Here is a 14,173-nt window from a genome sequence, read left to right as displayed (position 1 = left end):
TATTTGTGTTACTCGAATAATAATAATATGTTTAAGTTGCACAAATGGCTACTTAGTATATGCGTACATTTTTCTGTTACTTGCAATCATTTGGATTTCTTGGTTGATCATTCGTTTTGAGGCTCATAAGGACTTAGCATAAATGTGGACTTATTAATACATATAAGATGGTTGTTGGATGCATGTTTTTGTGTAACAGTGATGAATGCTTTCATGCTTAATTGTACCTTTCATTGAGGTAATATGCATTCATTGACTAAGTAAGGCTATTCCCAAAGGCATATTTTAAAAAATATGATTAAAGTATTGATTTGCAAATTAAGTGATGATGTTACAGATCAGTGGGAGTATGAGTTTCGTGTTAGTAATGCCTTACATTTGCAGATGACCTATAAGGTATGTATAGAATCCATGTATTCATTTTAATCTCCAGTTGGATTCATTAAGTCACATTTTTCGTGTGCTAGTCAATTATTTGATGAAATATATATCAGATGTCAAGTTGTTATCAAATTGCATATTAATTGTCATGACATGGTTTATGTACTACCTCAGTTGTGAGGATTTCCATCTTGCCTGCAGGTGTTGGAAATCACTATGAAAGTAACTGGTTTGGTGCATAGATCAGTGTCAAAAACATATTAATTCATCTTGCTCACAAGTGTTGAATTAATTTGTTTTATGAAGTTTTTGGGATATTTTACTTGAACATGTGCCTATTTGGTATTTTCAGTTGTGCCCGTTGGCTACAAACATTGTTTGTATTATTACTGATCTAATGAAAGTGATGCATGATTGTTTTTGAGATGTATTCAGACCTACAGGTTATGGGGGCTTCATTAGATGAAGGATATCTGCATTGGCAGATTTAAGGCTTCGAAGAAGCATAAAGTGTAACTTGTGAGTTACAATAAGGTGGACCTGAGATGATATAAAGTAAGACATTTTGGTTAATTTAAATTTTAATTTGAAGTTTCATCTCTTGATCATAATTTGTGTTTCATGTGAATGAGGATCTTAGCATGTGTGATTATGAAGGTTCTGGGTTGTGTCAACCCTACAACCTTGTTAGTTCCATGTTAAGAAATGCATTTGACAGAAATTGCATTAAGGACGAGATGTAATCACTCTTACATGGCCACTAAAGTGACATTAGTCTCCAATCTCAAGTATAAACATGAATATCACATTTTGTAGACCAAGTGGGAAAATGTTGGATTTATCCAATATAAATCAACCTTTAAGTGGTCTACTACATGTAATAGGAATGTAATATTGGAGAATAATGTTAATTGTGATTTGATCTCTTAAAGATATCAGTCCTATATAAGGTGTCTTATATTGGAAATAGGATTGATGGAATCCTTAATTGAATATGGTTATGATACTTGACTTGGAGGCTAATAAAGTAAGTTTAGGTTTCCTTTATGGATGGAAACCCTAGCTTTTAGCCTATATAAAAACACCGGTCCCTATAAGCCCTAGAACACACAACATAATGCTTCCCATAGAGTAGTTGTATTCCGCTAGGAGTTTATAGAAGATCTTGGTGTTGCCATGCCCTGCCTGTTTTTGTGTTCGACTTCCATGGCCGCCGTTGGAATCAGGTCAGTGACTCCTTTGATTGTGTTTTAATTGTATAATCTTATAAGGCTAACAAGAGAGGCTTATAGTTTGGTCCTAGGTTTCTATGAGCTCTCGGCAAAATCAATACACAATTAGGATAGAAGAAAAACCTGAGTTTCAAGAAATCAGTCATATTGTATGGTGATTGCTCTCAGTTTTGTTCTGTTTCTATTTCAATTGCTGCATACAGTGTGTAGGTGGGCAATATACTCCTTTGGTGTGTGAAAAAAAATAGAATGAATTCTGCTTATGAAAAAAACCAGAAATTTTGGTTCATTCGAAAATAGGATATAACCTTGTTTGTAGGAAATTTAAAACAACCAAGTGCTTGAATTTTGATGCTCTTGTACTCTATACTTTTTAACACTTCAACTTTCTGAGATTAATCTGCATTCTCTTTTGCTTGCACTATGTTGGCTCCAAAGCATGCAGATTTCAGTGAAAGAAGATAAATAGAAAAAGGAGTCTGTATTGTTATCGGTTAACCGCATGCATTCAGATTACTCATCCTTTAAGCCTGAGAAACGACAAGTGGAGAAAACTGTTCAAACTGTTTTAGCCACTGTCAGTGAAAGTTGGTCACTGCAAATGCTTGAAGTGGCTGAGATCTATAAATCAAGTGTACATGTCAATCTCATATTATAGCTTCTGTTGGGGTTGACACAGGAAAGCTTTATTGTGCTTCAGATGCCACGATATTGTGTTTACATATGTTGAAAAAGAGAACCTGGTTAAGCCGACAGATAAATCCATTGTGGTGTTGGATCCAATATTATGTGATGTACTATTCAAGGGAGCCATAAAAAAAAAGGTACAACGTACGCAACATAAATTCATAAGGGAGACTTAGGTGCAGCAATTGTAAACAGGATGCATGCCATCACGTTTTGACAAACTTTCTTCAATAGTGATAAATTCACGTTGCCAATTTTTGTTGTCTGGAAATAGTTTGTGATGTTTCAAGAATTCTTTCCTAGGTTTTCTTATGAACGAATGTTTCTCTTTTCCAGTAAGAAGGGGCATGAGGTTCAAGTTCAAGGTGGCGTGATTGTTGATCTCGCATAGCATATGAATGAACAATATGAGATCCCAAAGAAATACATAGAGGTTCTTGAGAAAACCAGGAGATGAGAGGTTGAGAGAGGTTAGTTATACTTGATTCTTCTTGATGGTAGTAAGAGATGTAGGGCAAAGCATTCTTATTAATATCTTGATTCAGTCTCTAGAAGCCTGTTAGTTATGCTTGTGCTTTTGTTATAATTAGGAGATAGTGGAAAGGAAAATGGAGATGGTAACAAAAAGAGGAGAAAATATAATAATACAAAAAAGTAGTTTTTAATGTAAAAAAATAAAAAGGAATTGTAGATTTTAAATTTAATTTTATCTATTCTTCTTCCTTCTCATTTTATCTATTTTCTTCCCTTTTCGTCCTCACTTCTTTGTGTCTACTTTCATCTTTCTCACATTTCCCCTTGATTAATAAGTAATTTATTGATGCGCCCTTTGAATTGTGATCGGTAGACCCATCTCCCCTTTGCCTTTATTGCTTTGTTGGTATAACCTATATATCATACGTGATGTGTGATTTGGTCTTTTGTTTTTCTGTTGTATGATTATTTGGAGTATGTGTTGTCCATCTAAATGTGATGCCACCTACGGTTTAGTACACGTATAAATTTGATATGCATTATCCTATGATAATGATGAAGTGCTCAATCAGTGATCCTTGTTATTACACGAACCAAAAACAGTTGACAATGATTTGTATTGGTACTGGTCAGCTATCATTTGTCCTAGGCATTGAATGAACTCATGGGTCTTGTAGTCTTCTATAGATAGATCTGCAACCATTGGTATTTAACTTCAACAGAAGACGTTTGATCGAAAATTTCATTTTTGTCCTATTCAGTTAAGTTCAAACTGAGCCATTGCATATGTTATACTTTTCTGAAGTTTGTGTTTAAGAAAAACCAAGTTCAAAGCTGTTTTTGAAATTACGGATGTGATTTATTATCCAAGATTCAATGAGTTGTAAATTTCGAAATTTAATTCAGCAATCAAAATTGTAGTTGTTGTTGTTTGGATTAAAACATAACTTTGGGCTCAAGAAAGGAGCTGGCCCAAAAGGAGGCCCAAAGGGAAGATAGTCGAAGCCCAGAAGGCAGAAAGGGCCTTTTCTGACTTGGTGCAGCTCATGAAGACCACTTGCTTACCTACCCAAAGGCCAAGTGGTATAGACTGATTAGCTACACAGCCCATAAAGTACTTTATGATGGCAGTCCATGTAAAAAAGCCGATGAGTCATCACCCTCAAACCGCATTCGGGCAAGGCTGCTGCTACAAGGAGCCAAGCCGAGTTGTCTATATAAGAAGAAGGAGAAACCAGGAATAAGGACACTCAAACAAACAAACAAAAGCAAAAACTCTGCTCAAAACCAGATTTGCCTTCAAAACAAAGCTGTAGTCAGCCTTCATCCCTTTCGGGACAAGCCTTCATCCCCCTCGGGATAACCCTCTCTTCAACCCTTTGTAATAGCTCTGCTACCTTGTTCAACCTTGCTGTAGTATCGATTCATTTTTTTGTAATATCTCTCTCTCCCTCTAAGCTTTCAGACCTTTGACAAAACTACAAAGATAGGAACCTGTAAGACGAGCAACCTTACCCGATAAGGTTTAACCTTGCCCGACCTTCTTTGCTTTGTTTTTGTCTTTTCAATATGTTGTATACTTCCAGTTATATGCAAGTTATTTCTAGCAATATGACTATTAAAAGGCTTTCTCAGTACTTGAATCCGATTTGAATATATCGTCAGTGTTCAAACCAGATCCAAGTCCTAAGCCCTCGGGCATGTAGATCTGATCAGTTAAAAGTCCTTGGCCTCAAGGCATAAAAAAGAACCTTATGTGGACTTAACCCATCCACGACATTCCTTGATAAACGAGAAGTCCGAAGTTACTTGGGGCGCAAGTAATCAACCTACCCTCTAGTTTTCCTTCTATTATATCATGATTACTATAGAAAGCTTGAGCATGGAATGGATTCTAATGGAAAGCCTCAAGGCCAACATCTAAGGCCCCACAAAGGCATCCATTTAGATTCATTCCGTTCAGCGATCTAAAGAGTCTAAGTATAGGAATGAACTCTGATAGGAAGCCTCAAGGCCTACATCTAAGGCCCCACAAAGGCACCTATTTGGGTTCATTCTACTTCTTGGACTCGGGTAATCAGAAGTATAATAGTTAGAAAACTCGGGCAATCACGAGAACAAATATGATGTGTTCAAGCATCGGTTTAGTTATTGATGGGAAGCCTTAAGGCCTACACCTAAGGCCCCATAAAGGCACCTGTTATAACTAACACGGTTTCTTAGATACATACATACATGCAACTAAAGCAATATCCATTTTACATCTGCCATGCTAAAGATGGCAGTGGCACGCCTGAGCACCTAAATGTTAACCTTGATTGTGAGCCTCAAGGCCTACACCTAAGGCCCCACAAAGGCACCTCTCAAAGTTAACGTTGTCCTTCTCTTTCAGCCTTGCCCGAAGAGCCTTGCCCGAAGAGTCTTGCCCGACGAGACTTGCCCGACAACGCCCGATAGCAAAGCAGAAGCCCGACAGCAGCCCTCAAACCGACGCCAACCTCCAGGGGAGCTGTGTGCTCGTCGGCCAGGAGACATCCCCGACGGAAATTCCTGACGCGAACATAGTTTTGGCACGCCCGGTGGGATCTCAAACTTCTTAATCTTGCATGTCCAAAAAGAATCCGAATGAAGGTCTTCTACAAATGGCAGATCAATCAGAAAACCCTTCCTCCCTATCAGGACAGGTGGTCCTAGAAAGCCCAATCGCATCTGAGAGATCGGAAGGAAAGGGAACTAATGAAGAACTACAGGCTACAATGATCCAAGTGCTAAAAAGCATGGAGAGAATCTCCTTGGAAACCAAGGGAGAAGTGAGTAGGCTCTGTACACTAACAGGGAATCTACAGAGAAGACTTGATTTGAAGTTCTCTACTCCAAAAGGGGCTCAGGGAGGTGGGATGAGCCAAGTAGTTATGAGAAATGAACCAGTCATTCCCTTATTCCCACTACTAGAAGAAGAAAAAGATAGGGGGAAGAAAAAGGTAGTTCCTGAAGGGACTCAACTAGTGATGGAGCCAGTTCTGGAGAAGGAGCTTCCCAGCTTCCCATTATTATCATTCAATAACAGGAAGCCAAGCGAGCAAGAAAGAACGAGGTATGGAATGCCAACTATGATGGGAGAGACCAGAGGAAAGGAGGGCTCCATTACTTCAGATAAACCCCCACCTTATAGGCCACCCCCGTTGATGAATAAAAGTGGAGAAACTAGTTGGAGGAAGCCCGAACCAAGGAGGGAAGCAAGTGCGGGCAACGACTGGAGCCCAAAAATCGAATCTGCTCTCCTCGGGCATAATGATATTCTAGCTACTCAGCAGCTGAGGGAAGAATTAGCTGAGTTGAGAAGGACGGTTGCTTAAAATGCTCAACCGCGAGCTCGCCCAGTGTTCAGGATCACTTACCAAAAACCTTATCCTGAATATATTGACGAGCTAAATCCATTCCTTCTCAACTTCAAGATGCCCGCATTCCCAACATTCACGGGTGAAGACAGCAATGTGTCCTCCAGGGACCACATTTTCAAATTCTCCAATCATTGTGTGGCATATGAGGACAACCTGAATTACAAATTGAGATTGTTTGGGAATTCCTTGGCAGGGTTAGCATCTCAGTGGTATTCTCTATTGCCCCCTAACTCTATCGCCAACTGGGGGCAAATGGAGATGGCTTTCCATGAACAGTTCTACAGAATAGAACCAGAATTGACTATCAATGACCTAGTTGAAGTCAAACAATACGATCATGAGTCTACTGAGGACTTCATGATGAGGTTCAGGAAAACAAGGATGAGATGCCAATTTCCCGTTAACCAAGCGCAGCTCATATCGATTGCTCAAAGGGCTTTGAAATTACCTTTGAGGAAAAGATTTTATGATGCACAGTTTAATGAGCTGCAAGAATTGGTAATTGCTGCCACGAAGTATGAGAGGCTGTTGCAAGAAGAGCAACAGGTGAAGCACACTTCCAAAGTTCCTCATTTTTACAAAAATAAGGCTGCAATTCATCGGGTGGAAGTGGGAGAAACCAGGCCAGAGCATGAGGGTGGCCGTGATGAAGAGGACGTGGACGTGTGTGCCGCTGAGATGACCACACCTTTCAAGCCATTGACGGTAAAGGGGCTAGTCCAACCTGTCAAGGATCAGAAGGTCGTAATGAACGATGGTGGTTTTGTCCCCATGAAACCACCCAAGTATCAGAGTTATTCATTCGATCTGTCCAAGGCACCTGAGATCTACGAAGAACTGGTGTGGGCAAGAGTAATCTTGCCCGACAATGCCAAAAAAATGCCCAAGCCGGAAGAACTCAGGGGGAAAAAGTATTGTAAGGTGCATTATACCTTCAACCATTCCATAGTTAATTGTGTCCAGTTTAGAGATTGGATACAAGATCTTATAGTGAAGGGGAAGCTGTTACTCGACTTGCCCCAAGCCAGTATGATGGTAGATACTAACCCTTTCCTTGAGGCTCCTATCAATATGATCAACCTCATTTTACCAGAGCCAGGGTCACCATTTGGTACTGCAGGGAAAGGAAAGGGCCCAGGGTGTCCCAACACCTCTGCATAAATAAAGTACCATGAAGGGGATCAAGGGACCAAGATCAGGTCCTCAGATTGGTATTATCAGGGGAAGGAGAAGAAAGCAAATAAGGGGGGCAAAGAGCTGCCCAAAGTCAATTCAAAACAATACCAAAGAGCAGAGCAGGAAGCAAATTACATAGTCATTCCAATAAGAAAAGAGTTACAAATCATCCTATTCTAAAAAATTTACATCTTCACATAGGGTGATTATTCGAGAATGATATGTTTTCATAATGGCAAATATCCTACTGGGTTCGGCCAAAACAATATGGTTATTTACAAGTTGAGACCGGGCACGCTCTAGCTCCGAATTTGACTTCTCCACTCCCTCAATTTGATTTTCAAGGGTATCCAGAAGAGTCGCTTGTTCTGCTTTAAGAGCAACCAATTGCTCTTCCAGCTGTTGGATTTTAGAAGTAACAACTCTGACCCTTTCTTTTGTCTGCAAGCTTTCTTCCATCAACCGATCAACTTGGGTAGAGGTGCTTGATTCTTTCTCCATGAAGCATTTTGCCTGATTAACCTGTCTGTCCGCTCTCTGGTATTGTTCCCTAAGGGCTCTCAGGTTCTCAAAGAAAGATAGAAAAGAATCATGTTGAGGTTTTGATAGCCGACCGGCTTTGAAAGACTCAGTTATGATCTTTTCAAAATCACAAAAAGCCTTGAGGCTGAATGAAGCGGTGAAATCTTTCTTTGCCCATTCCTGAAGGACTCGCTGTTGCTCTGAAGAAATGGGGGTAGCTGAAGATTGTTTTGAAGATTTCAACCGTGTCTCAAGCCGTCCAAGTGCTTCGAATGGTCTAGGCAACTTAGCGGGGCTTGGAGATGCGAAAGAAGGAGGATCCTGCACTGCAGCTTTCTCTGATGAAGGAATGCCCATTGAGGGGGCAATCTCTGCCTGCCCGATCTGCTTAATTCCAGAAGGGGGAATCGCAGTACCTCCAGAAGATAAGTGAGGATGGGAGCGCTTTGATTTACGGACCAGATGAGGGGAGAGAGTTTCTCTTGGAGCTTGCTGCAGAAAGCCAAAAGACCAGGTCAAGACAATTTGAGTATAGTTTGAGGAAAAAGAAGATTTGGAAAAATGAAACGTACCTGACTCAGCCCTGGGGTTTCACCAGGAAGAGGACTAATTCCTGGTTGGCGGGAAGATTCCTCACCACCAGCAGGAGAGTGATGAGCTGCACCTGAACCTATACCAGTGCCCTAGAGGTACCCAGAGATAGCAATAATTGTCAAAAAATAGAGCATAAGAGAGAGAACAAGAAGAGAATACTCCCATACCTGAGTTTGGTCTTGAGGAGGAGAAAGAGGTTTATCAACTGTCGGGCAAGCAAATACCCGCGAACTTGCTACCTCTGAAGCTACAGGGATCTCAGGAACTATGGGTTCATTATCTAAAATCACTATTGAAGGGGGTGGTTTATATACTGGAGAAGGCTGTGGAGAATGTGAGTAAAAGTTAGTTAGGAAGCAATGTGCAGAAGTTCAATATGGAATATGTGACTCACCAAGTTACTGTCCTCATCCACGAAGTGCAGCATAACTCCTGTGGATGGATCGAATTGTGAAGAAGGGGTTGCGTCCAGAGCAGTAGAAGAGGTCATAGACCTCAGAAGAGGGCCGTGACAAGGCAAGGAAGCAGATGCTCCAGCCTAAAAATATTCAGACATTAGGTCCAGAAATTGGAAAGTTATTTAAGAATTAGAAGAGAAGAAAAATCACCTCTGAAGGGTCGACCTGGGAAGGAGGTAGGCTTGTCTCTCGGGCAAATTGTGGAGAGGCTTCGGGCGGAGAGAGCTTTTCTTTTCTTGCGACCTGAGTCAAATAATCAGATTTAGAGTTATATGAGAGCAAGAAGGGGCCTAAAGAAAAATATATAAATCATACCTCAAGTTCTCTGAGGGCAATATTTTGCAGTTCTTCGGCCTTTTTGAGCATTGCAGCTCTTAGTGGTTCCTCCTTAGAAGCAAGGATTGGTCTTTTAGATGCTTGGGGTCCTGTTTGCCGGTAAAGGAGACAATTAGATAAAGGGGAAAGGTAACAGTTTGATGAAGAAAAACAGAAACTCACTTGAGGATTGTTGCTTCTTTCTGCCTGCCTCAGGAACTGGAGCAGATGGGGCTAATGACTTAAGAGGAGCAGTAGTTCTTGCTCTCTTACTTTTTCTAGTAAGAGTTGGTCGGGTGGTTTTGGGTAGGGGTACTGGATCAGGATCTGAAGTCTTAGGCACGGCCGCTTTCTTTCGCTTAGGCGCTTTAATAAGTACCTCGGGTGTTTCTCCAGCTCCTGAATTCCCAAAGGATTATGAAGCATCTGCACCCTCCCCAGCTTCTTGTCTCCCAGCCTCTGCGGCAGCTCCATGAAGAATTGCAGCATCAGCAGAGTCATCCTCGGATTCAATGACCTCCGATTCAACATCCACTGGAGCTGTAGAACTCAGCAAAAGTAAGGATAGAAGGATTCCAGAAAGGAAGCAAAATCAGATTAAAAGAGAAGTACCTATCAGAAGTGATCGATTCTTCTCTTGGATCATCTCCTTCCAATTCTCAAGTTCGCCCGAGCCAGGGTATGACTTAAGTGAAAGTTGGCTGAAAAGGCGATCGTGAGTTTCTTTCAAATCTCCTCCATACTTCTTAGTCCATTTGTCTTCCCACCAAGAAGAGAAGAGCGAGGTGCACTCAAAATTGAGAATGATGGACTTTCGGGCCGCTTGACTCATTACGTCAAGACTACGTCGGGCAGCTCGGAATGTCACTTCAGATGGAGTTGGTAACCGGAATGAAGTGCCACAATGGACAGAGTTGAAGAACGGGACAGGAATGGCCTGTCTAAATCCTAACTGCCTGCTGCAAAAATTAGGATGGTACACTTCCAAGCCTCGGTCATATCTATTGCCTCGAACTCCCCAGGCTAGGTCTCTCGATTGAATGCAACTAATAAATTTCTCCCTGCAAAAGGGGGTAGCATCCTCGCCAGGGGCATCTTGAAAGACTTGGTTAGAAAACCAAGGATATCTTCTCAAGACCGACGCACCCCATTCTAAATCTGATCGAGTCCTACAAACTCTGAAGAAATAGAAGCAGGCAAAAGTGGAATGATCTATAGGGGCAGCTTCAGCCAGGATTCGGGCAGGGGCCACTCCCTCAGGGAACTCCAGATTAGCAGCCCGAAATTCCGGAAAGTACCATTGAAGCCAAGTTTGTATCATCCATATAGGTCCATTCAAGTTGGTCTCAAATGGCTCACCTTGAGTCATTTCGAAAAGAAGATGATAAAGATGGGAAAGAAGGAATGGACCTGTAGCTATATCATCAAAGTTGTGGAGAGCTTCTACTAAGGGGATCCATTCAACCCTCACCCCTTTAGATTTGTTGGGGAAGATGTGCTTGTTGAGCCAGTACAAGAGGAAATACATGTGCTTCTGATCTTTATCAACCCGAGGTGAGCCCACTCCAAAATTCTCTTTTACGAAGGGGATAAATCCTTTGAAGGAGGTCCCATAACTCTTGAAAGTTGCAGAGTTATAGTTCAAAGAGAGGAAGGCAACAGATGAACTGGAGCTTCCAGTAGAAGATGACTGAACCCAGTCTTGAGTGACGTCCACTATCCTGCCCGAGGGCCTTAAACCAAAAACTTGAGCCATGTCAAGAATGGTGGGAGACATGGGGCCCATACGAAAGTCATAGGTATTCGTGCCCGAATTCCAGAAGAGGAGGGTAGAAACAAGCAGTTCGGGCTTGGGAATAATAGAGGTATTCGAAAGCATGATTAACTCATAAATCCCATTATTCATCCATTTCCTCTTAAAAGTAGGCTCTAAATCATCAATCCATTGAGCCCAGGCAGGATCATTCATCAGAGGAAAGCCTCGACGATATGATGACCATTTGGAGGAAGAGATGCCCGACCTAGCTGAGTAAGGATTTGGGGAAAACCAGTTATCTCTATGCATGTTGCTCTCCACCACTAGAGGGACCCGAGAAATCCAGGCGGGACCCAATGATTGTACCCCATGTGCCTCAAAGAAAAGCTCGGAATGCAGACCTGCCCGAGGGCGATGCAGCCCATTGAGTAGACGACGCAGAGTGGCGATTCCTCCGCCAGATTCGTAAGAGGGTTGGGATTGGCTAGATTCCGCAGTCATTTAAGGAAGTTCGAGAAGGGAATAGCAGGGAAGATGACGAGGGCGAAACCTTAGAGAAGGATTTCTTGCTGTGAATACAGGGGATCGAAGAGTTCAACCGCAAAGGGTTCGTGGGTTTTATAAAGAGCTTTTTCAATCAATATTGGCGCCTGGAATTCCAGGCTAAATATTGATTGAAGGGGGCACTGTTTGGATTAAAACATAACTTTGGGCTCAAGAAAAGAGCTGGCCCGAAAGGAGGCCCAAAGGGAAGATAGTCGAAGCCCAGTAAAAGCCCAGAAGGCAGAAAGGGCCTTTTCTGACTTGGTGCAGCTCATGAAGACCACTTGCTTACCTACCCAAAGGCCAAGTGGTATAGACTGATCAGCTACACAGCCCATAAAGTACTTTATGATGGCAGTCCATGTAAAAAAGCCGATGAGTCATCACCCTCAAACCGCATTCGGGCAAGGCTGCTGCTACAAGGAGCCAAGCCGAGTTGTCTATATAAGAAGAAGGAGAAACTAGGAATAAGGACACTCAAACAAACAAACAAAAGCAAAAACTCTGCTCAAAGCCAGATTTGCCTTCAAAACAAAGCTGTAGTCAGCCTTCATCCCTTTCGGGACAAGCCTTCATCCCCCTCGGGATAACCCTCTCTTCAACCCTTTGTAATAGCTCTGCTACCTTGTTCAACCTTGCTGTAGTATCGATTCATTTTTTTGTAATATCTCTCTCTCCCTCTAAGCTTTCAGACCTTTGACAAAACTACAAAGATAGGAACCTGCAAGACGAGCAACCTTACCCGATAAGGTTTAACCTTGCCCGACCTTCTTTGCTTTGTTTTTGTCTTTTCAATATGTTGTATACTTCCAGTTATATGCAAGTTATTTCTAGCAATATGACTATTAAAAGGCTTTCTCAGTACTTGAATCTGATTTGAATATATCGTCAGTGTTCAAACCAGATCCAAGTCCTAAGCCCTCGGGCATGTAGATCTGATCAGTTAAAAGTCCTTGGCCTAAGGCATAAAAAAGAACCTTATGTGGACTTAACCCATCCACGACAGTCCTTGATAAACGAGAAGTCCGAAGTTACTTGGGGCACAAGTAATCAACCTACCCTATAGTTTTCCTTCTATTATATCATGATTACTATAGAAAGCTTAAGCATGGAATGGATTCTAATGGAAAGCCTCAAGGCCAACACCTAAGGCCCCACAAAGGCATCCATTTAGATTCATTCCGTTCAGCGATCTAAAGAGTCTAAGTATAGGAATGAACTCTGATAGGAAGCCTCAAGGCCTACATCTAAGGCCCCACAAAGGCACCTATTTGGGTTCATTCTACTTCTTGGACTCGGGTAATCAGAAGTATAATAGTTAGAAAACTCGGGCAATCACGAGAACAAATATGATGTGTTCAAGCATCGGTTTAGTTATTGATGGGAAGCCTCAAGGCCTACACCTAAGGCCCCATAAAGGCACCTGTTATAACTAACACGGTTTCTTGGATACATACATACATGCAACTAAAGCAATATCCATTTTACATCTGCCATGCTAAAGATGGCAGTGGCACGCCTGAGCACCTAAATGTTAACCTTGATTATGAGCCTCAAGGCCTACACCTAAGGCCCCACAAAGGCACCTCTCAAAGTTAACGTTGTCCTTCTCTTTCAGCCTTGCCCGAAGAGCCTTGCCCGAAGAGTCTTGCCCTACGAGACTTGCCCGACAACGCCCGACAGCGAAGCAGAAGCCCGACAGCAGCCCTCAAACCAGCGCCAACCTCCAGGGGAGCTGTGTGCTCGTCGGCCAGGAGACATCCCCGACGGAAATTCCTGACGCGAACAGTTGTAGTTATCTTTTTCTTTTCTAAAAGAACCTAGGAGAAGTAGCACCAGGAATTGTACTAAAATCTTGCTCTTTCAGGTACTATTCTGAAGGGAAGGGGATTCACATTGGAAGCCTTGTGCAAAGCAATGTCCCATCCCATAGATGATAACCAGTTACCTGAGGGTTTAATTTCTTTATCGAAATTATATGTGGAAAGATAGGAGGAGGTATCATCCAACTTTCAACTTTGACAACCTTGTGCAATACTTAAGTTATTTGTTTTCTTGTTGTCGAGACCTGAGAGCACATACTTTTAGCTTAATAACCGTAGCATAGTGTTTCGAAAACGACCTTCGAAGTTGTATATACCCTCCAAAAACGAACCAATAGAAGAAAGCTATAATTTTTGGTAATTTCATCTCTCATATCATATGTTTGCACTTTTATCAGGTGTTGGAATTAAAATTTAGAAGGTGAGACGGCTTTCTGTTATTAACTTACTCTACATGTTTGCATGACTACTGCTGCTTAATCAAGATATATAGCTGTTGACCCTAAAAACTACCAAGCCTAGGTGGCCCGCAGGCCGAGTAATCTATGAGCTAACTACGTCCTTCTGTTGAATGCGGGGCGTGCCAACAAGTCGGCCGAGCTCAGCCGAGGAGTAAAATATGTTGATGTTGCGTTGGGTGCGCGGCCAATTTCTGGGTTTTGCGATTGTGACCGAGGAAGGAACACGTCTCGGCCTCTTAGGTTCTCGAACTTGAAGACAAGGCTACTATTCTTACGAAGTTCACAAATCGTCGTTGTCGGATTCGGTCACAGTGATAGTATTCGTCAGAGTAAACTCACGCCGAATCGAC

The 14,173-nt window shown here is 42.1% G+C and overlaps 1 long non-coding RNA gene across 1 annotated transcript; it reads left to right on the top strand.

The window, feature by feature from the left end:
- Positions 1-2,181: 2,181 nt before the first annotated feature.
- Positions 2,182-13,735, top strand: LOC108172854 (uncharacterized). Its single transcript, XR_003771194.2, has 3 exons — positions 2,182-2,437; positions 2,637-2,770; positions 13,407-13,735. It is a non-coding gene; the product is annotated as an uncharacterized lncRNA (long non-coding RNA).
- Positions 13,736-14,173: the final 438 nt, after the last annotated feature.

Source organism: Malus domestica, chromosome 05, assembly GCF_042453785.1.
Source record: "Malus domestica chromosome 05, GDT2T_hap1".
In the NCBI taxonomy this organism is placed as follows: Eukaryota; Viridiplantae; Streptophyta; class Magnoliopsida; order Rosales; family Rosaceae; genus Malus; species Malus domestica.
This window is presented reverse-complemented; position numbering and strand designations above follow the sequence as displayed.